This window comes from Anomaloglossus baeobatrachus, chromosome 5, assembly GCF_048569485.1.
Source record: "Anomaloglossus baeobatrachus isolate aAnoBae1 chromosome 5, aAnoBae1.hap1, whole genome shotgun sequence".
NCBI classification, from domain to species: Eukaryota; Metazoa; Chordata; class Amphibia; order Anura; family Aromobatidae; genus Anomaloglossus; species Anomaloglossus baeobatrachus.
This window is the reverse complement of record NC_134357.1, coordinates 506,216,139-506,238,682: the sequence shown is the minus strand read 5'-3', so window position 1 is coordinate 506,238,682 and position 22,544 is coordinate 506,216,139. Positions and strand designations below refer to the sequence as shown.

At 50.9% G+C, this 22,544-nt stretch overlaps 1 protein-coding gene across 1 annotated transcript in view; it reads right to left on the bottom strand.

Moving 5' to 3' along the window:
* Positions 1-16,268, bottom strand: part of LOC142311978 (uncharacterized) — a 38,790-nt gene extending 22,522 nt beyond the window's left edge. Inside the window, exon 1 of the mRNA XM_075350847.1 lies at positions 16,112-16,268. The gene's annotated coding sequence lies outside the window, so the exon portion shown is untranslated. The remainder of the gene's footprint in view (positions 1-16,111) is intronic.
* Positions 16,269-22,544: the final 6,276 nt, after the last annotated feature.

The window sequence follows — 22,544 nt, the reverse complement described above, 5'->3', positions numbered from 1 at the left end:
TGTGTCTTTATCTCTGTGTCTCTTTCCCCATCTGTCTCTTTCCCCGTCTGTCTCTTTTCCCGTCTGTCTCTTTTCCCGTCTGTCTCTTTTCCCGTCTGTCTCTTTTCCCGTCTGTCTCTTTCCCCGGTCTGTCTCTTTCCCCGGTCTGTCTCTTTCCCCGCTCTGTCTCTTTCCCTGGTCTGTCTCTTTCTGTCTTTCCATGTCTCTCTGTCTGTCTCTTTCCCTGTCTCTTTCCCTGTCTCTCTGTCTGTCTCTTTCCCTGTCTGTCTCTTTCCCCGTCTGTGTCTCTGTCTCTTTCCCTGTATGTCTGTGCCTGTCTCTTTCCCTGTCTGTGTCTGTCTGCCTCTCTCTCTTTGTCTGTCCGTCTCTCTCTCTATCTTTCTCCACCAATATCATATTACCTCACATACAAGCTTGTTATACTATGAATGTCTTTCGTTCCTATAGCAACCAATCATAGCTGCTAATAATAACCCTTGGTTTCCAGCTCCATTGACTCTAATGGAGGCAGGATTTTTGGAGCATAACTGTAAAGCGCGGGGTTAAATTTGCTGGTCAAAACATAGTCTATGACGTTTTCTGAGTCACAAGGCGTGTGTGCAAAATTTCGTGATTGTAAATGCAACGGTGCGGATTCCTTTAGCGGACATACATAAACACACACACACACACACACACACACACACACACACACACAGCTTTATATATTAGATTTCATAAAAAAAATACATCATATTATAAAGTGCAAGGAACATCCACAGAGATTGGGATAGCAGAATTAGGGCTGTCAGATAATGATTGAACATTAGATAGCCTGATAGTGACAACATGGAGCGGATGACGGCCATGATGGAAATTGTACAGTAACAGAGCAGCAACCGGCGTCAAGATGGAAGTGACCCAATCTAATACGATACAGACAGATCTCCTAATAGAGCTGCACAGATCAGAACAAGTTTTGTCTCTTGTAATGTGAGTGCAGCACTGAGAGGGATAATGTGCCCTACACCCAGTAATGACGAATCTCCACATACTTCCACCTGCAATGATCTGGTCCCTTTTCTAATAGAATTCAGCTTCTCCTGTGGAGCTCATTGTCTCCTATGTGTAGAAAGCACTGATCCTTTCCCCAATACTGAGTCCTGTTCCCTCCGTCCCCAGCTTCTCATTACCGGCCTCCAGTGCAGAATTCTCCTCCAGCTTCTCCTGTGTTTACAGCTGTTTAATATGTGTAGAGAGCCCTGGTCCTTTCCCCAGCACTGAGTCCTGTTTCCTCTGTCCCCTCATTACCGGTCTCCAGTGCAGCCTTCTCCTCCAGCTTCTCCTATGGAGCCAGCTGGTTCCTATGTGCAGTGAGCCTCGGTCCTTTCCCAGCACTGAGTTCTGTTCCCTCTGTCCCCAGCTCCTCACTATCGGTCTCCAGTGCAGACTTCTTCTCCAGCAGCTCCTGTGTTTCCAGCTGTTTACTATGTGCAGAGAGCCCCGGTTCATTCTCCCAGCACTGATTTCTGTTCCCTCCATCCCCGACTCCTCATTTTCTGTCACGCTTGGCAGATTTGACAAGTGTGGCGGGGGCGTCTAGACCTACGTGCATCTGATGCACAACAAAACATAGGTAAGGGGACTCCAGGGACACAATAACAGCAAGGGGCCCTGGAACTAGTGAGAGGGAATGGTGGGACACCTCTCATCCTCACCTGCAGCTGTCCCTACTCTCCCAGCCAGTCCCTATACAGTCTCCGCAACTGTCACTGAACAGGAACCGGAGATATTGAGAAGATCCTATAGATGCTCTGGCTAGTGTAGGGCAGGTGAAGTACACTAGAACCCACCACTGCACTAACAAGACAAAAGTTAAGGTAAGACAAACAGGGGGGGGGGGGAAGCAGCAAAAGGATAAAGCCTGAGAGCAGGAAACCTTCACAGTAGAACCTTCATCCAAGGCGGCCAAGAACAAATAAGTTTGTATCTTCAGCAAGGATTGCGGGGAAAACACCTATTTAAACCTGAAGGGGCATGGCTACAAAGCAGTTGTAGCTGAAACACTCAACTAGGACTGCTGACATTAACTCCTGATGTACTGAAAGAAAAGAAACCACGTTTAAATGATGAGTCCCAGATGGAAATGAGGCCCTGAATTCATCACTAGCCTCCAAACATAGAGAGGCGACCGTGACAGTACCCCTCTTTTAACGAGAGGCTTCAGGACTCTCAAGAGTGGTAATATCATTCATCCCAAACGTGATCAGGCCCCTCAAGTTACCATTTGGAGACACAACACATTTCCAGAGCAAGGACCTATGGACTATGTGATGAGTGTTAAACGTTTCAGGTAGCTCCAGCTGTACGGACATAAAAGTTAAAAATATTAGTAACCCTAAAGGGACCGATAAGCCTAGAACCCCAGTCACACACTTCCACATGGTTCTTGTAATGCAAGTCACTACTTAAGGGTAGTACAGATGGAAGAGTAGTCAGGAAAGCCAGAGTCTGGTGACTGGAGGACATGTATGGATACAGGGAGTACACAGAGGTGTAGTCAGTCACAATCCGAGGATCAGAATTCCAAGAAGGCATGTAATAGATTTAGAGAGTAAACTGAGACGTTGTCAGGTAACGGCCAAGGTAAAAGCCAGGAAGTCACAACACGAACAGGGAGTGGGAAGAGAGGAATCAAACAACAGTCCGGGGTCAGAAAACAAAGATCAGAATACTAGCAGAAAGACAGGTCAACAGCACAACAACTGAACCAAAATGTACAGTATTACTGGCAAGGTTCCGAGAGATCATGCTCAGTAAAGAAGCAGAGAAATTACCAGGACGATGAAGCACGTAAGCAATGAGCACCTCCCAAAACAAGCATAGAATCCTGCACAGTCAATCAACCTGCCAGCTCAGTAGTTCAGGAAAATACAGCAGAGCATCTCCTAATGTGCAAAATGCACAGAGGAATCGTGACAGTACCCCCTCTGCAAGAGGTGCCCACTGGATCCCTAGGTTTTTCAGGTAACCTCCGATGAAAGACTCTGACCAATCGACTCGCTCTCACCGAATGAACCGGAATCCAGGATCTCTCTTCGAGTACGTATCTCTTCCAATGAACCAAGTTTTGAAGGGAATTCTGGACCCTACGAGAGTCAACGATCCTCTGTACCTCATACTCCAAACCTCCGTCAATGGGAACAGGAGGAGGCGGGGATGGGGAGATAAAGCCTAGGAAATAAGAATTATTCTTACCGTTAATTTGGTTTCTAGGACCTTCCACGACAGCATAGGAGGTTGTCTCTCCACGCCCTAATTGGGACAGGAAGTACAAGAGGTTTAAAAGGACCCTCCCACCTCCCCTAGGCAGTGTCTTACAAAGAACCCATAGCATATGAGAAGTACAACATATCCATGAATATATGAATACAAAAGGGGAGGGAATTACCTGCTGTCGTGGAAGGTCCTAGAAACCGAATTAACGGTAAGAATAATTCTTATTTCTCTAGTCCCTTCCACGACAGCATAGGAGGAATACCAAAGAATTGATACCTAGGGGGGGACCACAGCCTGCAGGACCTTCCTGCCAAAAGCCAAAGCCCTGTTGGAATCCAGATCCAAACGATAATGCTTCGTGAAAGTATGGAGGGAAGACCACGTAGCCGCCTTGCATATCTGCTCAGGAGAAGCCCCTGCCCGTTCAGCCCAGGAGAGAGAGGTAGCCCTGGTGGAGTGCGCCGTAAATCCGGTAGGCGGAGAGAGATGCTGAGCGAGGTAGGCGTCTCTAATTGCCCGCACAATCCAGTTGGCGACAGTACTCTTAGCCACCTTCCTGCCCTTATTGCGACCAAAGGGCTGGATAAACAGGTTATGATCAATACGCCAAGAAGCAGTAACCTCCAGGTAGTGCAACACTGTCCGACGAACGTCCAAAGAATGAAACACTTCCTCACCCGGAGTCCGAGGATGCTGACAGAAGGAAGGTAGGATGATGGACTGAGAACGGTGAAAATCCGAAACCACCTTGGGAAGGAAGGAAGGATCCAGCTGAAAAACAATGCTGTCATCTCTGACGGTCAGGTAAGGTTCCCGAATAGACAAAGCCTGAAGTTCCCCGACTCTACGAGCAGACGTAATAGCCACAAGAAAGGCAGTCTTGTGAGAAAGAGAACGAATGTTACAGGAGGACAGTGGCTCAAAGGGTGACTGAGAAAGTCCGGTAAGGACCACATTGAGATCCCAGCGAGGCGTCAGGACCCTCTGACGTGGACAGAGCCTACTAGCGGACACAAAGAACCGGCGGATCCAGCGATGATCTGCCAGAGCCGTGTCAAAGACTGCACTGAGTGCTGATACCTGAACCTTCAGGGTGCTAGGCCGAAGGCCTAAGTCCAATCCACTCTGGAGGAAGTCTAGAATCTGCGCAACATTAGGCCGGAGTGGGTCAGGAGGCCGAGAACCACACCAGGAGGAAAATCTTCCAGATTTTGTTGTAAATACTATTAGTCACTGGTTTACGGTTCTTCTGTAGGGTAGCCACAACTTTGTCAGATAGTCCCTGGGCCTTTAGTGCCCGGGCCTCAGAAGCCAGGCAGCCAATTTGAGATTCTGGGGATCCGGATGGAAAATCGGACCCTGGGATAGTAAACTGGGGTCTGAACCCAAGAGGACCGGACCGTCTATCCCGAGAGTCATGATCAGGCTGTACCAACTCCTCCGAGGCCACAGCGGGGCTACCAGGATAGTTGTGACCCCATCGTCTCTGATCTTCCTCAGGGTCCGTGCGAGAAGAGGAAGAGGGGGGAAAGTGTAGGCGAGGCAAAAGGACCAATCGTGGCAGAAGGCGTCCACCCCCAACGCCTTGTCCCGAGGGTTCAGGGAGAAATATGTTGCGACCTTGCGATTTCCTGCTGAAGCAAAGAGGTCCACTTCTGGAGCACCCCACCTTGCCACCAGAGAGCAGAACACCGCCTGATCCAGACTCCATTCCCCCGGATGAACATCCCGACGACTCAGGAAATCTGCCTGAAGATTTAGTGAGCCCTTTAGATGGACTGCAGAAAGGGATAGATTGTTCCGCCCATTGAAAGATCCGGGAGGACACCGACTTCAGGGCGCCTGATCGTGTACTGCCCTGATGGCGGAGATGTGCCACTGTTGTGACATTGTCTGAGTATACCAGGACGTGAGTCCCGGACGAGATCCTGAGCCGCAAGGAGGGCTTCCCTGACTGCCCTGAGCTCCCGGTAGTTGGAGGATTGGGAGCTGACATAAGAACTCCCGACCCCCTGAAATGGGGAGTTTGCCACCATAGCACCCCATCCCCGCAGGCTGGCATCTGTGGTCAGTGTAACCAGGGGTGCCTGAGTCCAGGCAACCCCCACCTGCAGGTTGTTGGGCCGCAGCCACCAGAGAAGGGATGAGGAGACGGGCCCCGAGAGGCGAAACCGTCTGTTTAGGGATGACGGGAGTCTGTCCCAATGCGCCAGGATATGATCCTGGAGACACCGAGAATGGGCCTGAGCCCACCTGACTGAGGGAATGCAGGATGTCATAGAACCCAGAGGCGACATAGCCGCTTGAAGCGTCGGGCGAGCCTGACTGCGAAGCTTTGATATTTTGGCTAACAGAGCTACCCTGTGGCCCTCCGGGAGAAAAGATGCCTGTCGGTCGGAGTCCAGCAGCACTCCGAGAAACTGCCGAGTGGAGGAGGGGTTTAACTGTGATTTTTTGAGATTGGGAATCCATCCCAGGGACCGAAGGATTCCTAAAGACTTTTCCACATGGCTCCGGAGGGTCGGAGCAGAGGGAGCCATGAGAAGAAAGTCGTCCAAATATGGAACCAGACAGATACCTTGCAATCGTATGAAGGCCACCACCTCTGCCATGATCTTTGAAAAGATCCTTGGAGCCGAGGAGATCCCGAAGGGAAGTACATTGAATTGGAAATGAAGCACTTCCTCCCCGTGTAGAACTGCAAACCTGAGGTATTGCCTGTGACCCGGATGGACGGGCACATGGAAGTAGGCGTCCTTCAAGTCTATAGAGGCCATCTGGTGGTGTACACCTATCAGGGGGATAGCCGATTTTACTGACTCCATCTTGAACCGCCGGTACCTGACCTGTCGGTTGAGACGCTTTAAATTGATTATTATCCGGACGTCGCCAGACGGCTTCTTGACAAGGAAGAGGCGGGAGTAGTGTCCTATCCCTTCTTCCTGACTCGGGTCTGGGGAAATGACCCCCGAGTGCATTAGCTCTAGAATCTTTGCGTACAAAAGAGCCTGTGAAACTTGCGACGCCAGAGCTGTGACTCGGAGACCCGGAAGAGGGGGGGAGATGAATTCTATTAGGAGACCCTCTGAGACGATCTTCAGAACCCATTGGCAGGAGGTTATGGACCGCCACTGGGGAAGAAACGCCGAGAGTCGTCCCCCCCCCCCCGAGCCGAGTCACTGTTTGTCCTACTGAGGACGTTGTTGATGTGGAGGGATGAGGATGTTTCTCCCTCTACCCTTAGGATAGCTCCACCGGCCCGCCTTCCCTTTTCCCCTGGGTTGGGAGGCCGGAGGCAGTGAGGGACGAAAGGACCGCTTCCTGGTGGGTCTAGGATCAGGTAAGGCCTTACGATCAGTCGCCTTGTCCAGAATATCATCCAGGGCAGGCCCAAACACCAAATCCTTTTTAAACGGAAGGGAGCAAAGCCTCATTTTGGAGGTGGAGTCTCCACTCCAGGCCTTAAGCCAGAGGGCACGTCTGGCAGAGTTAGATAGAACCGAGGTCCTGGCCGCCAGGCGGACTGATTCCACCGAGGTATCTGCCAAAAAACTGGTAGCCTTCCTAAGTAAGGGAAGGGATTCCAGCAACTCCTCCCGAGGGGTACCTTGGGAAATATGAGCCTCCAACTGGTCTAACCACCTAAGTAGGGACCTGGATACACAAGTGGAGGCAATGTTAGCTTGAATGGAAGAAGACGATGCCTCCCAGGATCGCTTCATTAGGCCTTCTACCTTCCTATCCATCTGATCCTTAAGTTGGGAAGTATCTTCAAAGGGAAGCGCCGTTTGTTTAGCTACCCTAGCCACCTGTACATCTACTTTTGGGACCTCCCAATGTAATCCAGAAGGTTCTAGAGGAAACCGGCGTCTAGGGTCACTCCGTACCCGCCTCTCAGGAAACTCCCATTCCTGAGAGACAATATCCAGAATATTGGCATGAACCGGAAACCCTAATTGTTTGACTGTTTTCAGGCCAGCAAACATTTCATCCTGGATAGAGGGAAGAGACTGTACTTCCTCTAACCCCATAGTACTCCGAACCGCCCCAATAAGATCCCCCAAATCTTCTGAGGGAAAAAGAAAGGACTGGTCAGACCTCCCAGAGGGAAATCCTTCATCAGGACCCTCTGAGGCGGAATCAGCGTCCTCATGATCAGACGGGGCTGACTGGAGTTTCCTTTTCTTTGGAGAAGAGGGGCCAGGAGCAGGGAGGGAGGCTAGTGAGGCCTGAATCTCCTGTTTCATCATGGACCGCAACTCGTCTACCAGGGACGGTTGTTCGGCCCTAACAATCTGGTCCGTACACTGTTGGCAAAGCTTCTTATCCCAGACTGCAGGGAGCTTCCTTATACAGACTGGACATTTTTCATATCTGTCAGGTCTATCCGGTTTATCGGACTTCTCAGACTTCTCTGACTAGCCATAAAATATCCGCCTGAGACCTATGCCTGAGGGACCATCCCCCTCCGTACTTACTGTGGCAGGGGGCACACTGGGCTCTGCAGATGCAACTGCAGGGGAAGACATGACAGGGAGCACGGCCGAATCTCTTACCATGAATCTGACGTCTTCACGGCAGCCCTTATGCAGAAGGGCCTGCCTCCCCAGTGACAGCCAACGTTCCCCGCCTCCTGCATCCGGTCCCGGACAGGCCGAGTCAGTGTGTCCTCCACGCTGCCTCCGCGACCGGAAGTGCTCAAACCGGAAGTTCGCTAGACCGGAAGTCCCGCCCGCGGTAGCACTTCCGGATCGCTCCAGCAGCGTGCATGCAGGAAGCGGCCGGTGGCTCAGGGAGGACGCCGGCTGGGGAGCTCCACAGCCTGCATCACCCCAGAGGAGTTCCGGAAGGCTGAAGCAGCGGTCCCCCACAGCGTGAGGGAACAGCAAGGGAGGAGCGGCGAAGGCCCGACCGATACTGTCCGGCTTAAGGTAAGAGGGGAAAAAAAAAATTTATACTGTAGTTCGCCGGCCACCACAGCATAGGAGAAAAAGAAAACCTCTCCATGCCCCATGGGGACAGGAAAGACACTGGCTATGGGAGGTGGGAGGGTCCTTTTAAACCTCTTGTACTTCCTGTCCCAATTAGGGCGTGGAGAGACAACCTCCTATGCTGTCGTGGAAGGGACTAGAGAAACAATTTTTTCCCACAGTCACTTATGGAATACGTTAACACGTTCGGGATACGTTAAGACTGAGGACGTCTTAAGTGTACTTTACACGCTGCGATCTCGCTAGCGTGATCGCAAGCGATCGTACCCGCCCCCGTCGGGTGTGCGACACGGGCAAATCGCTGCCCGTGGCGCACAACCTCGTTAGTCCCCGTCATACGGACTTACCTGCCCTGCGACATCGCTCTGGCCAGCGAACCGCCTCCTTTCTAAGGGGGGCGCTTCATCCGGCGTCACAGCGATGTCACATGGCAGGCGTCCAATAGAAGCGGAGGGGCAGAGATGAGTGGGACGTAACATCTCGCCCACCTCCTTCATTCCGCATTGCCGGCAGGACGCAGGTAAGGAGATGTTCGTCGCTCCTGCGGTGTCACACACAGCGATATGTGCTGCCGCAGGAACGAGGAACAACATAGCTAATAAGCATACAACGATTTTTGGTTTCAGGACGACCTCTTCACGGCAAACGATTTTGACATCTTTTGCGATCGTTTAAGGTCGCTCTTAGGTGTCACACTCTGCGATCTCGTTAATGAAGCCGGATGTGCGTCACAAACACCGTGACCCCGACGATAATTCATTAACGATATCGCAGCGTGTAAAGCCCCCTTTAGCCTAAAGGCAACTGTATTGACCATCTCCAAGATCTCATATGGCCCAATAAATTTAAGACCTAACTTAGTCGAGGGTACCTTGAGTTTAATATTCCTGGAAGACAACTATACCTTATCTCCCACCTTAAAGATGGGACCTGAAGAACGTTTCCTATCAGCCTTTTGCTTCTGGCAAAATTGGGCCACCCCAATATTCTTTTGTACCTCCTTACAGACATCCACAAGTTTTTGTACGGCTATGTCTACTCCAGGACACCCAGAACTTATCCTAGAAAATTCTCCAAAATGGGGATGAAAACCATAATTACAAAAGAAAGGCGAAGTTCCAGTAGACTGATTGACCCAACTGTTGAAAACAAACTCTGCAAGAAGTAAGAACAAGCACCAGTTCTCCTGCTGAGCCGCAACAAAACACCTTTCAGAATTTGTTCCAGTGACTGATTTGTCCTCTTGGTCAATGCCCAATCTTATACAGAACTCCCTCCAAAATTTAGAAATAAATTGCACCCCCTTATCGGACATGATATTCAGGGGGATACAATGCAATCTTACCACATGACTGATGAAAAAGCTGGAAAGTGTCTTGGCATTGGGTAACCCTGATAATGGAACAAAGTTTGCTTGTTTACTAAATCGGTCAACCACCACCCAAATCACCATCTTCCCACCAGACAAAGGTAAATCGGTAATGAAATCCATGTACAATGGGTCTACGGTCTTTCAGGAGTTCGTAATAGAGCCAATTCCCCGACTGACCGGTTACGACTTACTTTAGTGCCTGTGCAAGTTTCACAGGCGGATATAAAATCCTTAACATCATTATGCTTGAATGACTACCAGAAGAGCCTGGAAATAGCCCTCTGGGTGGCCGTAACCCCAGGGTGACCACTTATCACCGAGTCGTGAAATTCCTGTAACAAGCACAACCTCAGGTATACAGGAACAAACAACTTGGACTCAGGAGTACTGGAAGGAGCCAATGACTGAGCATCACGGATCTCTGCCTCCAACTCAACACCATGTCAATTACAATACCCTGAGGAAGAATGGAGGATGGAGGTTCTGGAGGAGATACAGAATCCAGACAACGTGACAAAGCATCAGCCTTCAAGTTCTTGGTCCCTGGCCTGAACATGATGGAAAAATTGAATCTTGAGAAAACCAATAACCAACTGGCTTGTCTAGGGGTCAACAATTTTGCTTATTCAATATCAGCTAAATATTTATGGTCAGTAAAAACCAAGAAAAATTAAGCAGCTACAGGAGAGGAGGAAGGACAGATATGCCTCTTCCGTAAGCTGTCGCTTATGTTTGCCTTCATGGCAGCCCACTCAGGGCCAGACAAATTATAAAGGCGAGCTTTAGGCAATTAGGCATTAGGGATAAGATTGATAGCACAATCATAAGGGCGATGGGTCGGTAAGATCTCTGCCTCTTTTTCCAAAACAACCTCTCTGAAATCCTTTAAATGCTCCAGAAGATCCTCCGGTCTGGTAGAGAAAACATGAACAGAATTGAGACATTTCTTATGACAATAAGAACCCCATTTGACAATATCCCTTTCACACCAATCAATGATAGAATTATGCACATGTAACCAAGGGATTTGCAGTACCAACCCCGCAGGTAAATTATCTATCACATAACAGGAGATGGCCTCAGTATGAAAAGATCCCACTTAGAGAGTGAATAACACCATTACAAATTGGGCCAACTTCTGGAGCAACGGCGTTTTGTCAATGGCGACAATCTGAATGGGTCCTTCCAATCTAACTGTCCCTAAACCTAGTCTCATAACCAGTCCAGAATCGATAAAGTTAGCTGCAGACTCACAGTCAATGAAAGTGAATGTTGATAAAGATCGGTTCTCAAAAATTATTTCCACATTCACTAACACTTTACTTGAGGAGATAAGAGGTACGTGGAATCCTGGTGACCTCCTCGATAAACACCCAGACTTAGGCATTTCACGACTGTTTGTCTGCTGGGGGCGTGCCAAGCAGTCCTTCCGAAAATGTCCAGTGGGACCACAGTAGGAGCAAAGTCCAAGATCGCGTCATCGCCTCCTCTCCTTGTCTTTAGGACGGACTGTACCGACTTCCATAGGCTCTGCCTCAGGTAGATGACCAAGACTGGGAGGACTAAGGGAACCTCCTATCGAGCCTCACGTCTCTCTTGGATTCTGCGATCCATCTGGATTGCCTGAGTCATAGCCTCCCCAATAAGCCTGGTGGAGAGCCAGAGCGTCCTTTAACGTATCCGACAGGCTATTGTGAAACTGACACCTGAGGGCTGCATCATTCCACAGGACTTCAGATCACCATTGTCTGAACTCAAAACTATAATGCTCAGTGGTGTGGCCTCCCTGTGTCAGATTCATGATTCTTGCTTCTGCCACCTGGGCTCTGTCAGGTTCGTCATATATCAACTAAAAAAAAAAAAAAAAGAAAGCGTCAACAGAAGACCTTTCTGGGGCTAATGCAGACAAATAAAATGACTTAAAACGGACATAACAATTCCCACCCACTGGGACTTATTCCCTGACGATCGGGGTTAGAATGTAAAAAATAGTTTGCAGCTCTCCTTGAAAATTCTGAACTGGTCTTTCTCCCCCGAAAAGTTATCAGGGAGCGCCACCACAAGTTTAGGAGAGATCAATTGTACATCAGTCAGTCCAGACAGAAGTCATGCCTACAGTCGGTAGGAAGGGGTTGTGAGACGTACCCAATGTAGTAGACAATTGCCCCTGCAACTGAGACTCAGAAGATTCCAGCTTCTGATGCTCCATTGCTAGATCCGGGACTGAGTCAGGTTTGCCACCTGATCATACAGCGTATGTACTGGATCCGTGGGTGGAGAAAAAAATAGTCTGACCAATTGTAATGTAATGCAAGTCACTACTTACGGGTAGTACAGATGGAAGAGTAGTCAGGAAAGCCGGAGTCTGGTAACTGGAGGACACATATGGCTACAGGGAGTACACAGAGGCATAGTCAGGTTACAATCCAAAGATCAGAATTCCAGGAAGGCACATAATAGATTCAGGAAGTAAACTGAGACATGGTTAGGTAGCGGTCCAAGGTAAAAGCCAGGACGTCCCGACAGGAACAGGGAGCAGACAAAGAGGAGTCAAACAACAGACTGGGGTCAGAAAACAAAGATCAGAATACTAGCAGAAAGACAGGCCAACAGCACAACAACTGAACCAGAATTTACGACTGGCAAAGTTCTGAGAGAATATGGTCAGTAAAGATCAGAGCAATTACCAGGACAATGAAACACCTGAGCAATGAGCACCTCCCAGAACAAGTATAGAATCCTGAACAGTCAATCAACCTGCTAGCTCAGTAGCCCATGAAAACACAGCAGAGCATCTCCAAGTGCAAGATGCTCTGCACAGAGGAATAGTCCCACTGCTAGCTCAGTAGTCCAGAAAAACACAGCAGAGCATCTCCTAGTGTGCAAGATGCTCTGCACAGAGAAATCGTGACAGTGCATTTGTTGGACACCCACACATAGTCATTTTTTTTACATAGGTCCTGACCTGGACGTTTATTATCAAGCATACAACTGGTAGTAGAGGAAAAACTCCTGGCTGAATCAACAACAGAGGAGTCTCCCCGTCCATTCAACAACTTAGGGGTACTTTACACGCTGCAACATCGCTAGCGATGTCGAGCGCAATAGCTCCCATCCCCGTCGCTCGTGCGACATTTGGTGATCGATGCCGTAGCGAACATTATCGCTACGGCAGCGTCACACGCACATACCTGGTCAGCGACGTTGCTGTGACCGCCGAACAATCCCTCCCTCAAGGGGGAGGTGCGTTCAGCGTCATAGCGACGTCACTGCGGCGTCACTAAGCGGCCGGCCAATAGAAGCGGAGATGAGCGGGACGTAACATCCCGCCCACCTCCTTTCTTCCGCATTGCCGGTGGATGCAGGTAAGGAGATGTTCGTCGCTCCCGCGATGTCACACATAGCGATGTGTGATGCCGCAGGAACGACGAACAACATCGTACTGGTGGCAGCAGCGATATTAAGGAAATGAACGATGTGTCAACGATCACCATTTTGGAACGATTTTGCGATCGTTGATCGTCGCTCATTAGTGTTACACGCTGCGATGTCGCTACCGGCGCCAGATGTGCGTCACTAACGACGTGACCCCGACGATATATCGGTAGCGATGTCGCAGCGCATAAAGTACCCCTTACGCTCTGGTGCCACACACTTAATGGGAACGTCTACCCTCCCCTGATCAATTTGCTGTAATGGTGAACGGAGATGTATAAATGAAGGAGATGTACACAGCCTGGTAGTGTCCATCCACCTGACCAGGAGGACATGGCTTATTGCCAGATGGAGTTGGCTTAGGTCTAACAGGACAGGTCCCGATGTAATGACCCTTATCACCATAGTAGAAACAGGACACAGACCCACAACGAAAGCGCAAGCGACTCAGACTGAGGGCAGGCTTCCCCCACCTGCATGGGTTCGTCGGCTTGCATCAGTTGGAACTCTTCCCTGGGTGGAATGACAGGGGACAGGGTCTTAGAGGGTCTCTCCCTGAGGCATCGATCCACTCTGATAGCAAGAGCCATGATGGCCTCCAGCAACTCTGGGGCGACATATTAAACTATAGAGTCTCTTAGCTTGCCTGACAAACCCTGACAGAAATGATTCCTGAGCGCAGGGTCATTCCAATGGGTGTCAGTGGCCCACCTCCGGAACTCTGAACAATATTCCTTTGCAGGCCGCGCCCCCGCTGGAGTCTACAAAGTTTAGACTCGGTGAGCGTGACACCATCAGGGTCGCTGTATATGAGGGCCAACGTCGCAAAAAATTAATCTACCGACATCAGTGCCTAGGAGTCAGTCGGCAGAGACAAGGCCCAGGACTGGGGATCTCCCTGCAATAGAAAGACCACTATCTCCACTTGCTGCTGCTCCTCTAGGCCGGAAGTTCTGGGGTGGAGCCTGAAGTACAACTTACAGGCTTTCCTGATGGTAGCAAACTTATCCCTCCCACCAGCAAACTTATCCAGGAGGGCTATCTTGGGATCTGGTTGTGCCTGGGCCTGCAGCAAGACCAGAAACCCAGCAATTTGCTGCAGTTGCTCCACAACCTGGGAGCGTAGATCCGTGACCTCCTGAGAGAGAGTCTGAATCAGTTGTGCGACACAGTCTCCTGAGCAATAGAGAGAAATGTAATTGACTGAAGATAATGTCACACTTGCTGGGTATGACAAGCATGTCGAGGGCGTTCAGACCTACGTGCATCTGACGCACAACAAAACACAACTACCACAGGGTACACCAGGGACATAATAACAGCAGGGAGGCCCTGGAACTAGTGAGAGGGGATGGTGGGAAACCTCCTATTCTAACCTGCAGCTGTCCCTACTCTCCTAGCCTACTCTCCTCAACTATCACCGAACAGGAACTGGAGACCCTGAGAAGGCTCTATAGATGCCCTAGCTAGTGTAGGGAAGGTGAGGTACACTAGACCCCCCCAATGCAAGACACAAAGTAACGTAAGACAAACAGGGGGGGAAAAGCAACAAAGAGTATAAAGCCTGAGAACAGGAAACATTCACAGTAGAACTTTTATCCAAGGCAGCCAGAGAACATATGAATTTGTATCATCAGAAAGGATTGCTGGGAAGCCACCTCTATTTAAACCTGAAGGGGCATGGCTATAAAGCAGTTGCAGCTGAAACACTCAACTAGGAACTGCTGGACAATAAAACTGACATTAACTCCTGATGTACTGAAAAAAAAGAAACCACATTTAAATGAAGAGTCCCAGATGGACATGAGGGATCTCAACTCTGAATTCTAGTCTCCAAAAATACAACCGTGACATTTTTTTGGCCTCAAATGCAGACTTCTCCTCCAGCTTCTCCTATGTTTCTGGCAGTTTACTATGTGCAGAGAGTCCCTGTCCTTTCCCCCAGCACTGAGTCCTGTTCCCTCTATCCCAGACTCCTCGTTAACGGCCTCCAGTGCAGACTTCTCCTCCAGCCTATCCTGTGAAGCCAGCTGTTTCCTATGAGCGGTGAGCCCCATCCTTTCCCCCAGTGCTGGATCCTATTCCCTACGTCCTCAGCTCCTCATTACTGGCCTCCTGTGAAAACTTCTCCTCCAGCTTCTCGTGTTTCCAGCTGTTTTCTATGTGCAGAGAGCCCCGGTCCTTTCCACCAGCACTGTCCTGTACCCTTAGTCCCTGGCCCCTCATTATCGGTCTCCAGTGCAGACTTCTCCAGCTTCTCCTATTTCCGGCTGTTTCCTATGAGCATTGAGCCCCGGTCCTTTCCCCCAGCACTGAGTCCTGTTCCCTCCATCCCTGGCCCCTCATTACCGGTCTCCAGTGCAGACTTCTCCTCCAGCTTCTCCTGTGATTCCGGCTGTTTCCTATGTGTAGAGAGCCCCGGTCCTTTCCCCCAGCACTGAGTCCTGTTCCCTCCGTCCCCTCATTATCGGTCTCCAGTGCAGACTTCTCCTCCAGCTTCTCATGTGTTTCCGGCTATTTCCTATGTGTAGAGAGCCCCGGTCCTTTCCCCCAGCACTGAGTCCTGTTCCCTCCGACCCCTCATTACCAGTCTCCAGTGCAGACTTCTCCTCCAGCTTCTCCTATTTCCGGCTGTTTCCTATGAGCATTGAGCCCCGGTCCTTTCCCCCAGCACTGAGTCCTGTTCCCTCCATCCCTGGCCCCTCATTACCGGTCTCCAGTGCAGACTTCTCCTCCAGCTTCTCCTGTGTTTCCAGCTGTTTCCTATGTCTAGATAGTCCCGGTCCTTTCCCCCAGCACTGAGTCCTGTTCCCTCCGTCCCCTCATTACCGGTCTCCAGTGCAGACTTCTCCTCCAGCTTCTCCTGTGTTTCTGGCTGTTTCCTATGTGTAGAGAGCCCCGGTCCTTTCCCCCAGCAGTGAGTCCTGTTCCCTCCGTCCCCTCATTACCGGTCTCCAGTGCAGACTTCTCCTCCAGCTTCTCCTGTGTTTCCTATGTGCAGAGCCCCGGTCCTTTCCCCCAGCACTGAGTCCTGTTCCCTCCGTCCCCTCATTACCGGTCTCCAGTGCAGACTTCTCCTCCAACTTCTCCTATTTCCGGCTGTTTCCTATGAGCATTGAGCCCCGGTCCTTTCCCCCAGCACTGAGCCCTGTTCCCTCCAGCTCCTCATTATCGGTCTCCAGTGCAGACTTCTCCTTTAGCTTCTTCTGTGTTTCCGGCTGTTTCCTATAGGGGAAATCTGACTCCTCCCCCCAGGTGACTGATCACATGACTGTGATATCGTCACAGGTCCTGTCAGCAGAGCTGCACAGCTTTCCAGAATAGAAGGAGGATAACCTCTGTTCGGAGCATTATTCCCTCCACTCACATTTCCCTTTTCTTTCTCCCGGGCAGGGGGAGTTGTCAAAGGGTCGGTGGCAGTGAGGGACATTCAGCCGCCGCCCGAGACTGCAGGGCACAGACCCAAATCCAAGACATAATATATACCCTATAAGTGTCCCCCTGTATTGCTGCATATATCATCATAAGCCTACAAAGGATACAGGAACTACCATTGACTAAAATTCTCAACTTTATTAATAATTTTATACATCAAAATATTAACAAATGTATTATGTATGTAACATACCCCATTATGGGGAATAGGGAATCCAAAACATCAAGAAAAGCTGTCCGCTTTACCTTGGCTGGTGATCCAATTTGGGGGGGGACCCCGTGTTTTTTGTTTTAAATTATTTATTTAATTTAAAATAACAGCGTGGGGTGCCCTCTGTTTTGGATTACCAGCCAAGGTGAAGTTGCCAGCTGTGGTTTGCAGGCTGCAGCCGTTTGCTTTACCCTAGCTGGCTACAAAATATAGGGGGACTGCATGTAATTTTTTTTTATTTTTTTTTATTATTTATTTATTTTTTGGCTAAATACAAGGCTAAGCACCTTAGTGCCACATGAAAGTCACAAAAGGGTGCCTGCTTAGAATATGCAGGGAGGTGGGACATTATATATGTCTTTCTCATCTATCTATCTATCCATCCCTCCATTCATTCATCCCTCTATCTCTCTATATCTATCTATCCCTCTCTATATCTACTCATCTATTTATCCTTCTTGCTGCTTCCGTTTTTTGCGATACGCAAAAAAAACGGAAGGCACACGGATGTCACACGGATGCCACATGGATGCATCGGTGAAAAAAAAGGACCGTTTTCTTCAGCGCTCTATTGGGAGACCCAGACGATTGGGGTATAGCTACTGCCCTCTGGAGGCCACACAAAGCACTACATTAAAAGTGCAAGGCCCCTCCCCCTCTGGCTATACCCCCCCGTGGTATCACGGGTTCTCCAGTTTTAGCTTTGTGTGCGAAGGAGGTCAGACATTCCATGCATAGCTCCACAGATTTTAGTCAGCAGTAGCTGCTGACTATTTCGGATGGAAGAAAAGAGGACACATATAGTGTTCCCAGCATGCTCCCTTCTCACCCCTGGATGGTGTTGTAAGGTTGAGGTACCTATTGCTGGTACAGGGCTGGAGCCTGACATGCTGTTTTCCTTCCACATCCCCTGGTAGGGCTCTGTGGAAGTGGGATCCTGCCGGCCTCTCAGCTCTGACGCCGGGCTCCATCCACAGATCCATTAGAACCTGATGGAGACGGAGCAGGAGTACGATCAGGGACAGGCCCTGCATCATACAGGTACTCTGTGTCCCCGGCAGGCACAGACACACTCCGGGCTGGCTGGGTGTTGTAGTGCGCCGGGGACCGCAACGTGGAGTTGGTGTCCCTACAGATTACTGGGGGACTTTTTGTGTATGGGAACGCAGCGCCGACCCCCTCTGGACCGGGCGGCGCTGCTGTGACTTGTGGTGCGCCGGGGATCCGCCGTCCGCGCTTTTACGGCGGCGGCGGTTATAAATTTAGTCCCCGGCTTTTTGGGCCTAGGACGCCGGCAGCTCCGATTCGTTCCCGCCCCCACCCTGTCAATCAGGGTAGGGGAGAGACGCTGTTCGCTAGCAGCGACGAGGGCTGGAGCCTGATTTACATGCTCCAGCCCTCTCACTTGGCACAGAGGGAAGCAGGCTTCCCGCTCTTGGCCAGGAACGCCCAGGGCCCGCCCCCCTTCCTCTCTCGGGATGCCGGCAGCCATTACATGCATGCCTGGCTGGAGGAAGGACGCAAGGCTCTGGGAGACCTGGACTAGGGGCTATCTGGCGACCACACACCCGCTTTTTTAAGCGGGCGGTAAGCGATTTTTCTGTGCTGGTCCCTCTAGTGCCTCACTGTGTATCGGTGTACTGTGTACAGATATATAGATATTGTATTTCTTGCACTGTGAGGTCGCTTCTGGCTGCATATCCCAGATCGCTCTGTGGAAGCAGCAACATGTCATCCTCAAAACGCAAGGCGGCCAAGGCAAAAAGGGCTGTGTATACTGCGTGTGCTGCATGTGGGGCTAATCTACCAGCAGGCTCCGATGACCCCCATTGTGTGCAATGCTCCGACCCGGTGCTGCTTCGCCAGCCGGAGTCCGGAGAGGTAGCGACCCAGGCTGAGACGCTTGTAGGTTCTGCCCCGGTGACAGGGACAGACTTTGCAGTGTTTGCAGACAATATGTCTGTGTCTATGGCAAAAATCCTTGAAACCTTGCAATCTATGCATGGGGCTCAGTCTTTGGGCACGGCGAGGCCTCTGTCCTCAGGTCCCCCTTACTTGGAATGTATCCAGCCCACAGGGGGGTCCCCGGCTTCACAGGCCGAGGTTTATGATTCAGATGATAGCCCCAGCCACCCTAAGCGAGCTCGCTGGGAAAGACCCTCGACGTCTTCACACTGCTCAGGGTCTCAGCGCAATCAGTCTCCCTGTGATGTGTCTGATGAGAGTGATCAGGAATCCACTCCTGGAACCCCTCTCAACCTGGATACCCCTGATGGGGATGCCATGGTAAACGATCTTATCTCAGCCATCAATAGGCTGTTGGATATTTCTCCCCCAGCCCCTTCAGCAGAAGAGGCGGCTGCGGAACAGGAGAAGTTTCGTTTCCTTTATCCCAAGCGTAAATTGAGTGCTTTGTTAGATCACTCTGACTTCAGAGAATCAATCCAGAAGCACGACGCTCACCCAGAAAGGCGTTTCTCTAAACGATCTAAAGATACGCGTTTTCCTTTCCCCCCTGAGGTGGTCAAGCGCTGGACACAGTGTCCAAAGGTAGACCCCCCGATTTCCAAACTTGCAGCTAGATCCATAGTTGCAGTGGAGGATGGCGCTTCACTTAAAGATGCAAATGACAAACAGATGGACCTTTGGTTAAAATCTGTCTATGAAGCCATCGGCGCGTCGTTTGCTCCGGCATTCGCAGCCGTATGGGCACTCCAGGCTATTTCAGCTGGCTTAGCAAAAGTGGATGCTATCATGCATCCAGCAGTGACGCAAGTGGCGCACCTTACCACGCAGATGTCGGCGTTTGCGTCTTACGCTATCAATGCGGTCCTAGAATCTACCAGTCGCACCTCAATGGCGTCCGCCAATTCGGTAGTTTTGCGCAGAGCCTTGTGGTTAAAGGACTGGAAAGCAGATGCTGGTTCCAAAAAATGTTTAACCAGTTTGCCTTTGTCTAGAGATAGACTGTTTGGCGAGCCATTGGCTGACATCATTAAGCAGTCCAAGGGTAAAGACTCCTCTTTACCACAACCCAGAACAACCAAACCTCAGCAGAAAAAGTGGCAGCAGAGGTTTCAGTCCTTTCGAGGTTCGGGCAAGACACCATTTACCTCGTCCAAAGGGACTCAGAGGACGCAAAGAAACTCAGATTCGTGGCGGACTCACACACGCCCCAAGAAAGCAAATGGAGGTACCGCTTCCAAAGCGGCTACCTCATGACTTCCAGCCCCCTCCCTCCGCATCGCCGGTCGGGGGCAGGCTCTCCCGCTTTTCCGGCATTTGGATGTCACAGGTCAAAGACCGGTGGGTGACGGACATTTTGTCTCGCGGGTACAGAATCGAGTTCAATTCTCGTCCTCCAGCTCGGTTCTTCAGAACCTCCCCACATCCAGACCGAGCAGATGCTCTGCTGCAGGCGGTGGATTCCCTAAAAGCGGAAGGAGTGGTGATCCCAGTCCCTCCTCAGGAACAAGGGCAAGGGTTTTACTCCAACCTCTTTGTGGTTCCAAAAAAGGACGGCTCGTTCCGTCCTGTTCTGGACCTAAAACGGCTCAACAAACATGTGCACGCCAGGAGGTTCCGGATGGAAACCCTCCGCTCTGTCATTGCCTCAATGTCCAGAGGAGACTTCCTTGCCTCAATAGACATCAAAGATGCTTATCTCCACGTGCCAATTGCTACAGAACATCAACGTTTTCTACGTTTTGTGATAGGAGACGACCATTTTCAGTTCGTAGCTCTTCCATTTGGTCTGGTGACAGCCCCACGGGTCTTCACCAAGGTCATGGCGGCGGTGGTAGCAGTCTTGCACTCTCAGGGACACTCGGTGATCCCTTACCTAGACGATTTATTGGTCAAAGCTCCCTCTCAGGAGGCATGTCAGCACAGCCTGAATGCTACGCTGGAGACTCTACAGTCTTTCGGATGGATCATCAACTTTCCAAAGTCGATCCTATCACCGACTCAGTCACTAACGTATCTTGGCATGGAGTTTCATACTCTAGCAGCGATAGTGAAGCTGCCGCTGAACAAGCAGCGGTCTCTACAGACAGGGGTGCAATCTCTCCTGCAGGGCCAGTTGCATCCCTTGCGGCGCCTCATGCATTTCCTAGGGAAGATGGTGGCAGCCATGGAAGCAGTTCCCTTTGCGCAGTTTCATCTGCGCCCACTTCAATGGGACATTCTCCGCCAATGGGACGGGAAGTCAACGTCCCTGGACAGGAAAGTCTCGCTTTCCCAGACGGCCAAGGACTCTCTACAATGGTGGCTCCTTCCCACATCATTATCTCAGGGAAGATCCTTCCTGCCCCCATCCTGGGCAGTAGTCACGACAGATGCGAGTCTGTCAGGGTGGGGAGCAGTGTTTCTCCACCACAGGGCTCAGGGGACGTGGACTCCGCAGGAGTCCACCCTTCAGATCAATGTTCTGGAGATCAGAGCAGTGTATCTTGCCCTACTAGCCTTCCAGCAGTGGCTGGAAGGAAAGCAGATCCGAATCCAATCGGACAACTCCACAGCGGTGGCATACATCAACCACCAAGGAGGGACGCGCAGTCGGCAAGCCTTCCAAGAAGTCCGGCGCATTCTAATGTGGGTGGAGGACAGAGCATCCACCATATCCGCGGTTCACATCCCAGGCGTAGAAAACTGGGAAGCAGACTTCCTCAGTCGCCAGGGCATGGACGCAGGGGAATGGTCCCTTCACCCGGACGTGTTTCAGGAAATCTGTCGCCGCTGGGGAGTGCCGGACGTCGACCTAATGGCGTCCCGGCACAACAACAAGGTCCCGGCATTCATGGCGAGGTCGCGCGATCAAAGAGCTCTGGCGGCAGACGCCTTGGTTCAAGATTGGTCGCAGTTTCAGCTCCCTTACGTGTTTCCGCCTCTGGCGCTCTTGCCCAGAGTGCTACGCAAGATCAGATCCGAGTGCAGCCGCATCATACTCGTCGCTCCAAACTGGCCGAGGAGGTCGTGGTATCCGGATCTGTGGCATCTCACGATCGGTCGGCCGTGGTCACTGCCAGACCGACCAGACTTACTGTCCCAAGGGCCGTTTTTCCATCAGAATTCTGCGGCCCTGAACCTGACTGTGTGGCCATTGAGTCCTGGATCCTAGCATCTGCAGGATTATCTCAAGGAGTCGTTGCCACAATGAGACAAGCTAGAAAGTCGAATTCTGCTAAGATCTACCACAGAACGTGGAAGATTTTCTTATCCTGGTGCTCGGCTCAGGGAGTGTCTCCCTGGCCATTTGCATTACCCATGTTTCTTTCCTTCCTGCAATCGGGGTTAGAAAAGGGCTTGTCGCTCAGCTCCCTTAAAGGGCAAGTTTCGGCACTATCCGTGTTTTTTCAGAAGCGTCTAGCACGTCTGTCTAAGGTGCGCACGTTCCTGCAGGGGGTCTGTCATATTGTGCCCCCGTACAAGCGACCGTTAGATCCATGGGATCTGAACAGGGTACTAGTTGCTCTCCAGAAGCCGCCCTTCGAGCCTCTGAAGGAAGTTTCCTTTTCTCGGCTGTCGCAGAAAGTGGCGTTTCTTGTTGCGATCACATCGCTTCGGCGAGTGTCTGAGCTGGCAGCTCTGTCATCCAAGGCTCCCTTCCTGGTGTTCCACCAGGACAAGGTTGTGCTGCGCCCCATTCCGGAGTTTCTCCCTAAGGTCGTATCCTCTTTTCATCTTAATCAGGATATTTCCTTGCCTTCTTTTTGTCCTCATCCGGTTCACCGGTATGAAAAGGACTTACGTTTGCTAGATCTGGTGAGAGCACTCAGAATCTACATTTCCCGCACGGCGCCCATACGCCGTGCCGATGCACTTTTCGTCCTTGTCGCTGGTC